The sequence below is a fragment of the Protopterus annectens genome, chromosome 4.part1 (genome assembly GCF_019279795.1).
Source record: "Protopterus annectens isolate FY-2018-M chromosome 4.part1, PAN1.0, whole genome shotgun sequence".
NCBI classification, from domain to species: Eukaryota; Metazoa; Chordata; order Ceratodontiformes; family Protopteridae; genus Protopterus; species Protopterus annectens.
In genome coordinates, this window is record NC_056734.1 from 628,983,428 (window position 1) to 628,998,204 (window position 14,777).

The following is a 14,777-nucleotide window of genomic DNA, read 5'->3' on the forward strand; positions in this document are numbered from 1 at the left end:
TCAAGAAAAGCTGGCTGTATTTGCAGATATTTTACACCTGATAAAACTAGAAAAGGACATTTCAGTGTTGTGGAACATTTTGAGGCAGTTTCAAATCTTTTTGGGATACAAAATGAATAAAGCTAAAACAAAGGCAAAAGCTGTAAATTAAGTACCCACACATGAAATGGTTCAGCAATATCCATATTTATGGGGAGAAGACAACATGTAATAGTATGAATTAAAAAGGATTCTGGTGTGGCAGCTAAGGAAATATGGGAAGACACTAAACAAAAGATAATACAAAAACTGTGATACTGGAAGCTCCGTTATATTGACATGGATAGCAAGATACAAGTAGGTAAAATGTTTCTAGTCCCATTAGTTTTATACATGTCAGGCATATTTTTTTCAACCAGAGGAGAAGTTGTGGACAGTAATAAAGAGGTGAAGGATTTTATCTGGGAGGGGAAGACAGAGAGTTAAGTGGGATAAGCGGATACTTCCAATAGAACAAGGCGGTCTAGGATTAACTGATTTGAAGAGGCATTTCAAAGCTACACAGTTATGGCTCTTATACATAGCACAATCAAAAACTTTAAAGTAGAAAGGGATGATGATGATGATGAAACAGGCAGGAAGGTCAAGAAACAAGGAGAGACTGGGATTTCGGATGCAGATCCTCAAGGAGAATAACAATAACCATACAGAATATTATATTCATAAAACATTAATAACTACGCCAATACGGGAATGGAGAAAGGAGAGTCTGCTGATAGGAATGGCTACAATTAGGGATACAGACATCAGGCAAGGGGGGGTGGAATTTATTGAAGAAAACTGGCAAAAGAACTATGGTATTTGCAACAAATAATCAGAAAGGGAAAGGTAATAGAATGTGAAGAGGCCAAGAATTTATTTGGACTGCAAGATAGAGATTGCCTGAGTGTAGGCAAAGAGAAAGAAATCCTAAGCAAAAGACCAGCACTGGTAGAGTTTTTAGTAGAACCTAGAACAAAATTTGCTGTTAAAAAAGGAATAATTAGTACCACTTACAAAATATTGCATGATAGCTATAAGAATCAATCAAAGGAGGTTATAAAGGATTGGGAAGAGAGAGATTGGTTACGCAATTCATAAAGAAACAATGGGGCAATCTGTGTATGTCTCCCAAACATGCAAAAAAGTCTAGAACATTCAGGATCTTTGCTTGCAAGTGTTTACATAGGTATTTTTACACCCCTAGTAGACTCCAAAGAATTTTTCCTCAGGTAGACAGCAAATGCTACAGGTTTGATGGGGAAGAAAGCAGTAATTGGGAACATATTTTCTGGAAGTGAAATGAGTAGGCAGACTTTAAAGAGTCTCTGCAGACTACACTGTCAGAGATATTGGGTGAGCAAACTGGTGAAACCAAGGAAATTATTTTTTTCAGCTATGATACAGAATTGGAATTGCCTAGCTCTAGAAAAGCCTTTTTCTCAGTCTAATTATGGTAGCTGCCAAAAAAGAATACTAGAAAATGGAAGTCAAAGACTAAGCCAACTGTACTAGTAGTAGTAAATATAGTAACAGAGATAAAACAACTGGAATTAGGATCTTTAGAAAAGGGAAGGAGCAAATTACATAGAATAAATGAGAACCGTGTGAACAAAACATGCAGAGGAGGAACTTGATTTAAAGAAAGCAGGATTTGAATATGCTATTTAATGTTTGACTGACAATGACTGGATAGATTAGAAGTGATGTACAATGTTTGCAACTAAAATGATGTCTATATGGTTTGTGATATAAAATGTTTGCAACTAAAATGATGTCTATATGGTTTTCATTGACATAAATGAATGATTATTAAATTATCACGTATAACATAGGCAAAGATGTTTTTTGGTTTAAAAAAAAAAAAAAAAAACCTGACTTCTAAGAGAGAGCCTGGGATCTCTTCCCTAGCTAGACTTTGAGGAATGCCACATGGTCCTTCTGAAATGATGAGATGCTGTTCCACGGATGTGTCGTCAGTCTGCATGGCCTCAGCAGGGGGTCTTGGTAGCAGGCAACTGAGACGTAGTCTGATGTACAGCAGGTTCTGCAACTTTAGCAGGTATGTCTGAGTCAGAAATGTTGGACTTTGATCTATTTGAGGCCTTTTTAGTTTTTTTCTTTGATAGCAGAGTGAGGTCTGAGGATGTGGGGTCAGCCGTCTTTGACTGGGCCAAGTAGTTTAGATGATGTGTCTCGAGAAAGGTACAGAGAGTAGAAAGCCTCAACCTAAGGGTTTTGGGAATGAATGACTGACAGATGGAGCAAGACTTGTGATCATGTTACGGGCCTAGGCAAAGAAAGACATTTAATATGCAAGTTATTCTATGGAATTAGCCTACTGCATTTTGACTAACCCCTCCTAAATTAAATCTACAACTTTCAATGAAATACTGTAAGATAAAAAAGGAAAGTCTCTCAATGGGGCACTTATCTGGATAAATGATGGAAGCAAGGTAACAACCACCAAACAATGAACAGTCCGACGGATGCACTACCTGCAAATCAGCTCAGCTCATGCATTTGATACATGACTTAGGGAAGGGAAAACTCTGGTACTCCAATGGGACGTCAGAGTGGACAGCCCTACATCAGGAATACTGCAACAGTGATTTCAGTCACGGCATCAGATCACTGTCTAAATAGGTTTCCCAGCTCTCCAACTACTGGATCAATTTTCAAGGGTGTATTGTCTATGTGATAGTTACAAGGTACTTCTTGCTTGCTGAATGATACTAGTTTCTTGGCATTCAGTTTTACTTAATTTTGACACCAGCTATTGGTTTGCGAAAAGCCTTCTTGGAGACCACTGCATCCTCGGAGGAGGATATGATGGCACTAAGTTTACAGTCACCCGCAAACTTGCTCAGCCATAAACCTCTTATCAGTAGCTTTTACCTCAGAGAATAAAATTCCAAAAAGGAATAGCCCAAGGACTGAACCCTACAGTGTACTACTAGTGGCAGGTCTTTTATAGGGGAGAGTAGCCCATCCTAATTTCCTGGGTTCTACTTATGAGCCAATTTGCTATCCAGTGAGTTACATAGGGATCAACATTTAGCTAGGATAGGTCACCTAAGATACTGGAGTCTAAAATGGTGTTAAGTTGCCTTTATGAGGTCTAGATATGCAGTACGCACTTATCTGCCTTCATCAGTTGTTTTATTGACCTCCTTGAAGAAGCCATCAAGGTCAAGTAGGCAGGATCCACCCTTAACAAATAAATACTGGCTTGTGTCAACTTTTTTGCGTTTGTATAGATCAACTTAAAATTGTCTAAACACAAAAAAGTTGACATGAAAAATGTTGATTTATAATAAACAAGAAATAGACAATTTTGTTTGCTTGCATCGAGACAAAATCTCACAGCACGCAAACAATATATGATCTTTGCATGTAGACGGCTTGGGGTATAGATGCTTTTATTTGTGCACTGGACACTGGAGTTTATGGAATATGCCCTTTCCCAAGTACTGTGTAACCTTATGCCCTTTCCCAAGTACTGTGTAACCTTGCAGCTGGTACATTTACTTTAGCTGGGGTCCAGGAGTGCAGAGGTGCTTGCACCCCCTCACCACATGTCAAGCAGTGTAGCACCACTGCCAACTTCAGGGTAAACCCAGATAACTGAAAGGGCAGCCTCAAATTCTCTCACTGTCAGTCATGTCTCAGCTTCCTTGAGGCTTGGAGGAAATTTTTAATTTTTTTTTTTTGGCTAGGCTTGAAATGGTCTGCAGTCTGTTTCTCTAGCACTTACCTATGAACCTAAAGACATGACGATACAACAAATATGTACAGAAATGTGATATGCAAATCCAAAGTATACTGAATTCTCAGAAGCAAACCCAATAAAACCATACTTGGTAGATAAAGCCAATAACAACCTGCCAGCAATGTGACTGCAACGCGCGCGCACACACACACACACACACACACACATATCACTAAAATAACAAGGTCAGCTGCACTGAACTGTGCTTACTGTGGTGGCAGAAAGCCCACAAATGGTCAATAGCAGCTCAAGCTGTTGAGGTTGAGTACCACTGGACACCACGTAACCATCAAACATGGCAAATGCCTCTGCCACTCCCTCAGACTGGTACAAGTGTCACAGCTACTACTGAGACATCACCTTTGTTTCTTGTTGTAATGGAAATAAAAAAAGTGTCTGGTCCAACACAATACAATTCCACATCAAAGGAACAGTGCAAGGACTGTAAGTATGCCCTGTGAAGATCACTCCCTTCAGCCATCTGGAAGTCAGGATCAGACAATGCATGGAAAATGTCACCTGAACTGTATAACAGCTAGGCAGGCTGACACAGTGGAATGCCCTCAGCAAACCACTAACAAAACCACTAATGATACAAGCAGCATTCCTTACTTGCTCAGTTGTACCATATGAAGGCTAATATGCTAAATTAAACATACAACCCTCAAAGCTGGAAAAAGATATGCTGTGCCCCCTCCCTGAACCCAAACAATGAACTTTATGTAGAATCATACAACTTGAAATCAATACAAACATACAGCAGTTCATAAAACAAATCTCAACAATGAATAAACCATTTAAAATAACAAGAAAAACATACCATACAAATACAAAACAATAAACCCTATTTCAGGATAGCTTACACACTGTGCATTGCATACTTCGCTGTCAGCACAGCCGCAGGTTATGTTTTGCCACCATGATGACATCAGTAAGTTGCCAGGATTTCTCTAACTGTACAATGACCTTCAGATTGCTGCCACAACATTAGCAGCATCAGTGTTCACACCTGTAAAATAAAACAGCATAATAAAACATCAGCTCATTGCAAACACACCCCACAATTAAGAGAACACACAGAAAAAAAATTGTGCAACAAAGAAAAAAGCAAAACAGAGCACTAAGACTAAGTCACTGTGCACAGAGAACCCTATACAATCCAAATCTCAATAACCAAGGAACACACCAGCAGTTTAATGCCTACAAAGAAAACTAACATAATGGGCACTTGGAATGCCATCTTTCTCATATCTGCTTTGCTCTCCAAAAATGCCTTGTGCAAGCAAACTTTGAAGTAGCAAAAAACCCAGCAGGAGAGCCATGCCATTTAATAATCCCAGCAGTAACAGCTAATCACATACATGACCTCAAGTCAGAAAAATCTCACTAACCCACATATACGTGCAGTGTAAAAGTAACCTGAACAGACACAATATGCTCAGCTTTGCAGGTGTCCATACTCTTTCATGTTCTAATGTCTGTTATCCACAGTAGTTAATCCTCAGGCTTCATAAGGTCAAAGGACAGAGAGAGAGCACTTGTAGCACTGACCTTGTCGCAGTGCTGCATAAGACCAAGCCCACTTTTCCTTTTCCATAAAGCTGGCCAGCAACATGGAAGGGGCACAGTCCTCATTTGCACATGTGACACATGACAGAGTTGAACAGCAAGTGTGATCGTCCATTAGCTTAAACGGTTAAGCAATAGGCCAGTATGAATGTTACATGACTATGTGTGGGTTTGAATCTTGGTGTCTATACTAATTTTTAACAAAAGGGTTGGCATAATGGTTAAGGTCTTTACCTAACAGATACTAGGCACAAGGTTTGATTTTGATTTCTGGTTACTGGCTGGTATTATTATAGTCAGCTGATTGCTAGCCTAGTATTTACCTATTAGATTACCTACGAGTTATAGAACATTACTTCAGTGGCATTTTCTTAAAGGAGTTATTTAACAGTCTTGAAGATCTGCCCCAAGAATGGATGGAATGCTTTTCTGAAGTGTCATTTGGAGGAAGGAAATGCTGCAAAGGAAAAAAAAAGTCCAGTAGAAAATCTACCAACTAAGAAAAGATTGCCATGTGAATTTCCATGTCTGTGTTACTTGCAAGCTAGACATCAGTTTACTAAAAAACAGTAGCTACACACTAATCAATGCAACTGTTGGTTACTGACTTTTCTGATATTAAACAATGTTATTTGCAGCATCTGCAATAAATTATTATTACTACGTAGACTGTCCACTGATGAGTGTTTTTCCCCTCACTATCCCGTCAGATCTCCCCAGCCCAACACCCTACTAAACCCAATTTGTTCCCCTGCCAGATCAAGAATTGGTCAGTTCACTACTCTGCCAGGCCTAGAGCCCTGCAGTCCACTCATTCCCTTTCTAGGCAAAAGCCATAAGAACTTGTTCATTCCTGTTTGGAGGCGAGAGTAGGGTGCCAGTTAGGCTGTCATTTAGGGGAGGGTTTCCTTTTCTCACCTCATTACTTCTTTCCTCTGCTGGCTTCATTGAAAGCCACAGCCTAGGGTGGCAGCCCTAAGCATTCTTAAACATGCCTGGACACCACTGTCCTTGCTTTTTTTTTAGCCACCTCACCCAAACGATTCTCATCAGTGTTGGAAGAAGGTCATACCACTTCCCTCCTACCCTAAAATGGACAAACCCGCAAATGCCACTAACTTGCATCCTCTGTACTTAAGCCACCAGATGGACTTGGGTCATATATGTTACGGTTAAGATTTTTTATCACTCTGTGCCACACAGCCAAGGACTGGTTACCAAGGAATGACTTAGAAATTATGTTACATATTTAAAATTGTAAGGAAATAGTTTTGCTTTATATAATGCGCTTAAAATGCATAGTATATCTATAGCCAAAATAATGTTCCCCTTTCCTATCTTGCACTGAAGACGTTTTTTTAAATACTTACTGCTTAATCTGCAATCTAACTGGTGTTGTGGCTCCTCCTATGCCTATCTTATTGCAAGACCCTCCTGCCTCCATGTTGCCATGTGGTGTGGGGGGCTGGGGCTGTTATGTCATCACTAACTCACCTGAAATTAGTTGTGAATCTGAGTGTTGCCGACAGCAAACTGACATGTTAAGTTCCAAGCATCAAAGTCTGGTAATGCACATTTTGGCATTGTGTTTTAACTTAGTATTTCAGAGACAAACAGATGTTTTACAAGATACATTCTGAGAAATTGATGGCTGATCTTTTGCAAGCTAAAATAAAGACATTTTACTTACACAGTCACGCCACAAGGGTATTTTAACATATATTGGTCAAGAACACCAAGGAAAGTGTTAGTCTGGTAGTTAGCACAGAGGATTAAGACTATTGCCTGTTAAACAGCTGCTTTCTGTAGTCCATGTTTTGCTGTCTTCAGCCTCCATTTGTCTACTGTGTGACTTTGAGCAGTGCTTTAGAGTAACTTGGAAACTGGGCTATGCTATTTAATGGTCTCCTTGATCACAGGCCTACTACCTATGAACCTAAGGTGCCCAACAACCTCTACCAAAGTAAAATCAACAATCAGTGAAAATGGACTTTGTGGAATAAGCAAGGTTAACTAAAACTAGCAGCAAAATACTACATTATATATATATCAGTAGAGAAACCCTCAAAGAGGTTCCCATGAAAAAATGATACTGTGCACCGAGTTTTTCATTTTGACAGCAAATCTGTGGAGTAAAATTGAGTGTTGAGTAGCACAAATGCTCAGATGTCAAGGAATTCTACAGGAACAGACAATTAATCCAGTGATAAAGCAGATCACATTTGGGAAATGCTGAGCTGAAAGGAAGACAGGTAGGCAGGATAATAGAAAAGTGTGGCAGTAGCAAACAACAAAGAAAACAGAGATGAAAAACTGGAAATTACAGTCATGTATTACCATAATGAAGATAGGAAAAACTTGGCATGACTAGCCTGTCTATGGGGGTGGAGCGCAGGGATGCCCTGGAGATTGTGAAAAGAGAATAGCAGGCTACAGAGACCCCCTCATGAATTCAAAATGAAGGTAGACTGACCACCCAAAGGGGTAGAATACAGATGGGACACCAGCACCCGACATTTTAATGACAAACTTGTATAGTTACAGAGCTGAAGTTTGGCTTGACGAGTGATCAACAAGAGAGATGTATTCAGTCGGCCGATTATAAAATGACATGCTGAGGCCTGCTCTACTGAGTTACTCAAGCTGTGTAGAGAGTTTAAATAGGTTACTTGGCAGTACAGAATCACAGAGGTGACATTAAGCTTAATATGCCCATTTGCTCTGGCACACTGGCATGGAAGGACGATACGGTTCACTCTCAAGATGATGTCATGGTGCCCCTGGGCCAGGAGAGGGGGAAGGAGCAGGTGGATTGTGACAAGCATTAGGGGCTGCAGAAGACACAGTACAGGAAGAGAGAAGATGGAAGTACAGCTTTGGGTGAAAAGCAAGAGGCAGGCAAGGTACTGCACTCGGAAAGAGAAGTGCAAGTGGGACCACAGCAACATGTGGCTAGGAACAGACTAAAGTGGTTTGACTAAAGTCAAAGAATAATAAAAGAAAACATTAACCAATCTGGATTAACAGGACTTTCTGGAGTCAGTCAAGAGAACAGGGAAATGAAATGTAAACAGTACAAAAGTTAACAAAAGAGGAAGAGAGAACGTGAGAAGACAAAGAGAATGCAAGTGAAAGAAGACAAAGGAATAAGAAGAGTGCTTCCATAAAGAAATGTAGAAGGTGAAACAGATTACTATCCGATTAAGGTAAGAGTGCATCATCATATGTCAGATCTGCATGAGCAAGTCCTTCCAAGTATCATATCTAAAGGTAAGTCTTAGTCCATCTGGCATCTAAAACTTTCCCAAGCTACTAACAGCTCCTCTTTATCCAAGATATTTTGCAGTTTTCCTCTCCAGATCTCCATTACACCACAAAAAGAAAGAAGCAACCACTGTATCAAGACAGTCTCTTTAAACATTAACTTTTCTGAGGCAAGGGGATGAAAGGTAGGGATGTTGAGGAGAATGGAGCTGTTCACCCAGATCTAATGTTACATTAAGTACTTGACTTTCATATCAGAGATGAGGAAATCCATCCTCATCAACAATTAGTACACAGTTCCAAAGCTTATCCTGCTACCAAGGGAGCCTGCAGGATTTTTTGCAGGGGGGTGCAAACCCAGAGCCCCACCCACACAGCCCCACCCCCTCCACCCACACAGCCCCCCCGCCCATGCAGCCATTCCAGTGTCCCATTACTTGGATATTTCTCCCCATTTGTCATAGACACTGTTCATATTTCTCAGTATACATACTGTTTTATGGGTTATGTCTACAATAATTACAGATATTTGGATTTCATTTACAACTTTTATTTCAAAATTTATAGCACAAACACTGATAGACATTTACTAAACCTAAACAAAGCAATAGTCTTACAATGAAAACAGACTTAGCATTAAAACTTCTCTACCTTTGAAACTCACATTCATTGAAACAGCATTGAAACTCACATTCAAAGAAAATGCATCTGGCCAGTGGCAGGTTAAGTTTACCTTTGGACTGTTTTCAAATCATAGGCCCTTGCACGCAATTTTTAGGGCCATGCAAACGTTCTTCGATTCACCTTACAGATTGTATTAATTATAATATATAAATTGTATTATATCCCTTGCATAATACAGCACCACTTGTTAGTGTGCGTTTTAAATTTATAGTTTTGAACATTTTTCCACTAAGCAATGAAACAAAACATACAAACCAATAATGACAAACTGCCCAATTCAGAACATTTCAACCATAAAAGGCCACTCAAACGTCTGCCTTTACAATCCACCAATATCAGTCAATAGACACAATCTCTGCAGAAGTAAAAGTCATCTGAATAACTCCAGATTAAAGAGATCTGAAACTAATGAAGAGGTTGTTGCTAGAAGACAACTTTATATTTCACTGTTTCATCTACAAATTCAGTACCTGCTGCCCTCAAAGAATAAATTGCCTCTGTTACCTTAAAAAAACAGTAAGCTGGTATATTGCAATAGGAAATGGCTGGACAGATTCATAGTTTCTAGGCATCTCATCCAGAGAACATCATACTCAGGACTGCAGCACCCCACCCCCTTAAATTACAAAACCAACTTGCTGTGGGACTACAACACACACAGACACACCTCAACCTCTTAGTGCAAGAAATCTGGACAAAGCCTAAAATAAATAGGGACAGATTATAAATATTGCTCTCATGAACCTAGAAAATTGCTAGAACAGGATTTGCGTTAGTAAGCATCGTTCTAAAGGGTATGAAGTCTAAACTCAAATGCCTGTTATTATTTAGTAAATTCAATTCTGTTTAGGAGGAATATGGGGCAAAAATCTGGACATTCGGCAAAAACCTGGACCACTGAGGGATATGCTACCTCCCCCTTATACATAAAGACACACACACACACACGCACCTCAATCTCTTCGCACAAGAAATCTAGACAAAGCCTGTTATAAAGTTGGGGACAAAGGCCCAAAACTAGGGGCACATTTAAATGTTACTAGAATAACAGGATTTGTGTTGGAATGCATTTTCTAAAGGACATGAAGTCTGAAACTCAAATACATGTCAGTAGCAACTTTAATCCTTTGCTCATCCCACTGATTTGTCAAAATAAAGAACAGAATTTTTATGAAGAACAGATCAAAAATATAAGGCAAAAATCTTGACATTCCGTGAAAATCTGTAGAGTTGAACGGTATAACACACATATACATCCCCCTAACTCCTTAGAAAGTGGATAGGACAACAAGGTTTGCATTAGTATGCATTTTCTAAGGATATAAAATCTAAAACTCAAATGTTTGCCATTATTTTCTGATTTCAATCCTGAATGATTTGCCAGAAAAAAACAACAACTTTATGAGAAACTAACTGAAAATATGAATCAAAAATCTAGATAATTGTGAGGTATGACCCCCCTTACACACACTCCTTCCCCCTCTTACTTACACATGCACACCACACACCAACCTCCCCTACTTCTTACACACACCTACCTCCCTCTTACAAACACACACACAGACCTGCTTACTTCTTACACACACACAAACACACCCCTACCTCCCTCTTACAAACATTATTTGACACACCCCTACCTCCCTCTTACAAACATTGAGATTTGTGCACTACCCTGGTACACAAATAAATATATAAATAAATACACACATAAATAAATAAAAAAGGGTTCACATAGTTATTAATATTAGTAACATCTTGGTTGCTCATATGAAGCTCATAAAATATAACCTTTATTCAAAATTTTTAAAAATAATTTGGCAACTTGGCTGCACACCTTCAAGAGGTTCTCGGACCATATTTACATCAAACACAATAAATAATGCTAAGAAGTCCAGAAGAAACAATCAGAAATTAAAGAAGCTAATAGTGAGATTAGACAATTACACAAAATGTTTCTCTGAAATAAACATGAAGTAAAATAAATAAAGCAAACTAACATATAAATACATAACCTTTATTAAAACTTTTTAAAATTAACTGGCACCTTGATTTATGCCCTTACAAACTTGTAAAACTGATTTATACCTTTATAAACATGTAAAACTATATTTAAATCATGTACATTAAATACTGCTAGGAATTCCATGGGAACAGACCAGCAGATGACAAAATTAAACAAGCTAAAGCCTAATAGTGAGATTAATTAAACAAGTACAAAAAAATCTCTCAAACTCAAATAGGTGAGTGAATGAATGAATGAATGAGTAAATATTAACCCAATTAATAGGTACAAATTCCATTTCATAATATTGTTATATTTTAAATGTCGTTACTAATTAATTATTTAATCTATTTGGGAGAAGTGTCTCAAATATTAATCATGCTCCTTTCTTTAGTAATACATCATAAACATTTAAAAATCTACACTGAATATGTGCACATATATATAACAACATTATGATCTTCACAATTCTGATGATACTTTTGCTGGGAATATAGTGATTAGATTATATAAGGAGAAAATGTTGTTGTGTCTTTCGGCTTTTCCCGGTTAGGGGTCGCCACAGCGGAACTCCGGTCCGCTAATGATTGGTAGTTGATTTTTACATGTCGAGTTACCAGCCCTGATGCACAACCTTCAACGAAGGTATGCCCATTCACGCACGTCTCCACGCAAAAGACGCTCTAGCTGAGAATCGAACCGGACAGCGTCTTACTGTGAGGCGACTACGCTACCGCAGCACCACCACCGCGGGTATATAAGGAGAAAATGTAATGTTCATTATATCCACTTACACCCTTGTAGTAGTAATATATTATACCTATGAAACTACAACCTCAGAAAAGCTTGCTATTAATAATGCCATGTCTGGGGTGCACAATAAATTATTTGCTATAATAAATGAATCTGCATCCTGTTACTGTACTGTAGCAAGCTTAAGTAGATGCAAAGCTTTAAATATTTGCACAGAGATGCAAGGACTGCTAGATTCAGGCAGTATGGTCATGCTGATAAAGGGGAAGTGTGTATGTAAAAGAAAAGCCTTACTATCAAAAATATTATAGTAGCATCCATTTATGGGGATGAAAAACAATATCTCATTACTCAGCAAGGAATACAAACCGCATTTGGCAAGGTAGTTCATCTTTTTGCTGTAGTACTCAATGTAACTCATGATATGGTAGTAGGGAAAGATATTCCCCACTTTAGAGATTTGTGGAAGTAGCAGGGTGAAGGCATGCCTCCCTCTTACAAACACACAAACACAGTCACGGTGCATTAGAAATGTACATTCTCATGACTCATACATGCTGAAAGGAAAGAGGAACAGGCCGAGAAAATGGATATAGTGCTTTCTAGGTCTGTAGAACAGTCTTGTAGACCTATTTCCCTAATATGGGAAGTGAAATATTTAAATCAGTGACATGATGATAATTAAAATTCTTTGAGAGCTAGGGTTCACATCATGAAATGCTAAAAGGATGTAATGATCAGATTTATTTTTCAAGTTATAAAGTTAATTCTTTATATCTTTATAAATGTACGACACACAGGAATAATCTCATTACCAGTAATAACATATTATAGTTCAGAGTTATCAATAGTATGTTACTCACTATGTTAAGTTAAAAAACAGACTATGCATTTTGGCAAATTTGTTCTATATACAGCATTGTTGGCAGAACAAACCTCCTGCAAGTGTATTAGACAGGCACATACTGAAACATATAGAGTATTAGCATAATCTCTGATAGCTGGAAGAAGACATTTTCAAGTCACTTCTGCCACAGAAATGTTGCATATTCCCTTGCTTCCTTGCAAAACCAATGGCAACTTAATGGTACCATCAAAACGGACTCATCTATCCACCACCACCAACTGTACAGTATATGCATGAAGTTAAATGTTACCTGGTATTAATATACTCCATAGCCATTTTTCTCAGAATATTGATGCTATGCTGGTCTTGATACATGTCTAAGCGGCTATGGCATGCAGCACAGTACAACACAGAATCATTAATATTTAATGTGCCATAACACAGCAAATGTCTCGGAATACCCTCTATGTGTACATAGTGTTGGGTGCAACTAAATTCCCTTACCTGACTTGACGTGAAGAGAAGCAAAAGCAATAGCGAAATAGAGTGGGCGAGGAATTCCCTTACTTACTGCAGCATTCAACACAATTCCCTTACCAAACAATGTGAACAGCAATTTCAAATAGCACGGGTGAAGAAGAGCAGGACGTCTGCACGCACTGACGTGATGTGACCGGACCAGCAAGCTACAAGACCATTCTTAAAGAACTCCCTTAAAAATATATATTTTTTTTGGTTATTAAAAGAAAATTAATCTCCCGCCCACCCGCCCGTTCCAGGGAGGTGCAAGTGCACCCTCTTGCACCTGCCTGCGGGCGCACATGCCTGCTACACTGTCTTATGGAAGACGCTCCAAATGATTGCAGCTTCAAAGAACCACCAAGTCGGGAGATCCCATCCAGTTTGTAGTGCCCTGCAAAAATATTAAGTGATGCTTAAGAAGCCCACACAGTTGTTGCACAAATAAGATTTATGGATGCAATCCTGAAAAAGGTTCAAAGGGGTTAGCTCCTACCTGGGCTGAGTGAGCTCGGGGCAGCACCACCAGTTGCAAACTACATTTCTGGTAAGAGAATAAATCCTCTAAACTATGTTGACAAGAGATTTTAAGAATTTAAGTGGCCAATTTCTCTTTAGGAAAAAATGAATAGCTGAATCTTTTTCTGATAGGCTTAGGTCTGTCTATATAAAATCTTAGCTGCTTCTGAAGATCCCCATAAGTAAGCAGTCTTCTTTGTTAGAGTAATTTAGGGAGAAAACAAGCATATCAATGGACTGGTAAAGATGCATTTCAGTACCTGCCCCAGACATGAAATATTTATTTACTGAAATTTGATTACCAGGAAAGTCCAACTGGGTAGAAGCCCACTTTCAGCAGAGACCCACGGAGAAAAGCTCCAAATTATTACAAAACATTTTAAGAACAATAATTTTACAATCTTCAAAAATAAAACACAACCATAAGCAGTTTACATAATTATAACAAATTAGACATAATAAAAATATTGGTCAAGACTCGATACAAGTTATATGATTATTTTATATTTAGAGAAATTCTAGACATTTTGTAAAGAAATTAGTCTAATACAAACAGGAATTGCAATATGAAGTGAGGGGAAAACAGCCTATGGTACATTTAGAGAGAAAGTCAGGGAAGAGAATTTGACAGAAGTAAGGAACTAAGTGAAGAGGGGAGAGTAAGGAGGTATAAGGAATGAAAAGGTACTTGTTCACATTTAGGGATATAGTTTATCCTGGTTTTGAAGAAGAACCAGATTTTAGTTAGGGAGTCTTTCAGAGTAGTTTTGAAAGATGGGAGGGAGGATATTTATCTGATGGATACAGATAAGGATTTCCAAGCCTTAGCA

The 14,777-nt window shown here is 38.6% G+C and overlaps 1 protein-coding gene across 1 annotated transcript in view; it reads right to left on the bottom strand.

The window, feature by feature from the left end:
* Positions 1-14,777, bottom strand: part of PIK3CA (phosphatidylinositol-4,5-bisphosphate 3-kinase catalytic subunit alpha) — a 1,902,358-nt gene that overhangs the window by 1,541,293 nt on the left and 346,288 nt on the right. Inside the window, exon 4 of the mRNA XM_044070443.1 lies at positions 4,654-4,799. The gene's annotated coding sequence lies outside the window, so the exon portion shown is untranslated. The remainder of the gene's footprint in view (positions 1-4,653; positions 4,800-14,777) is intronic.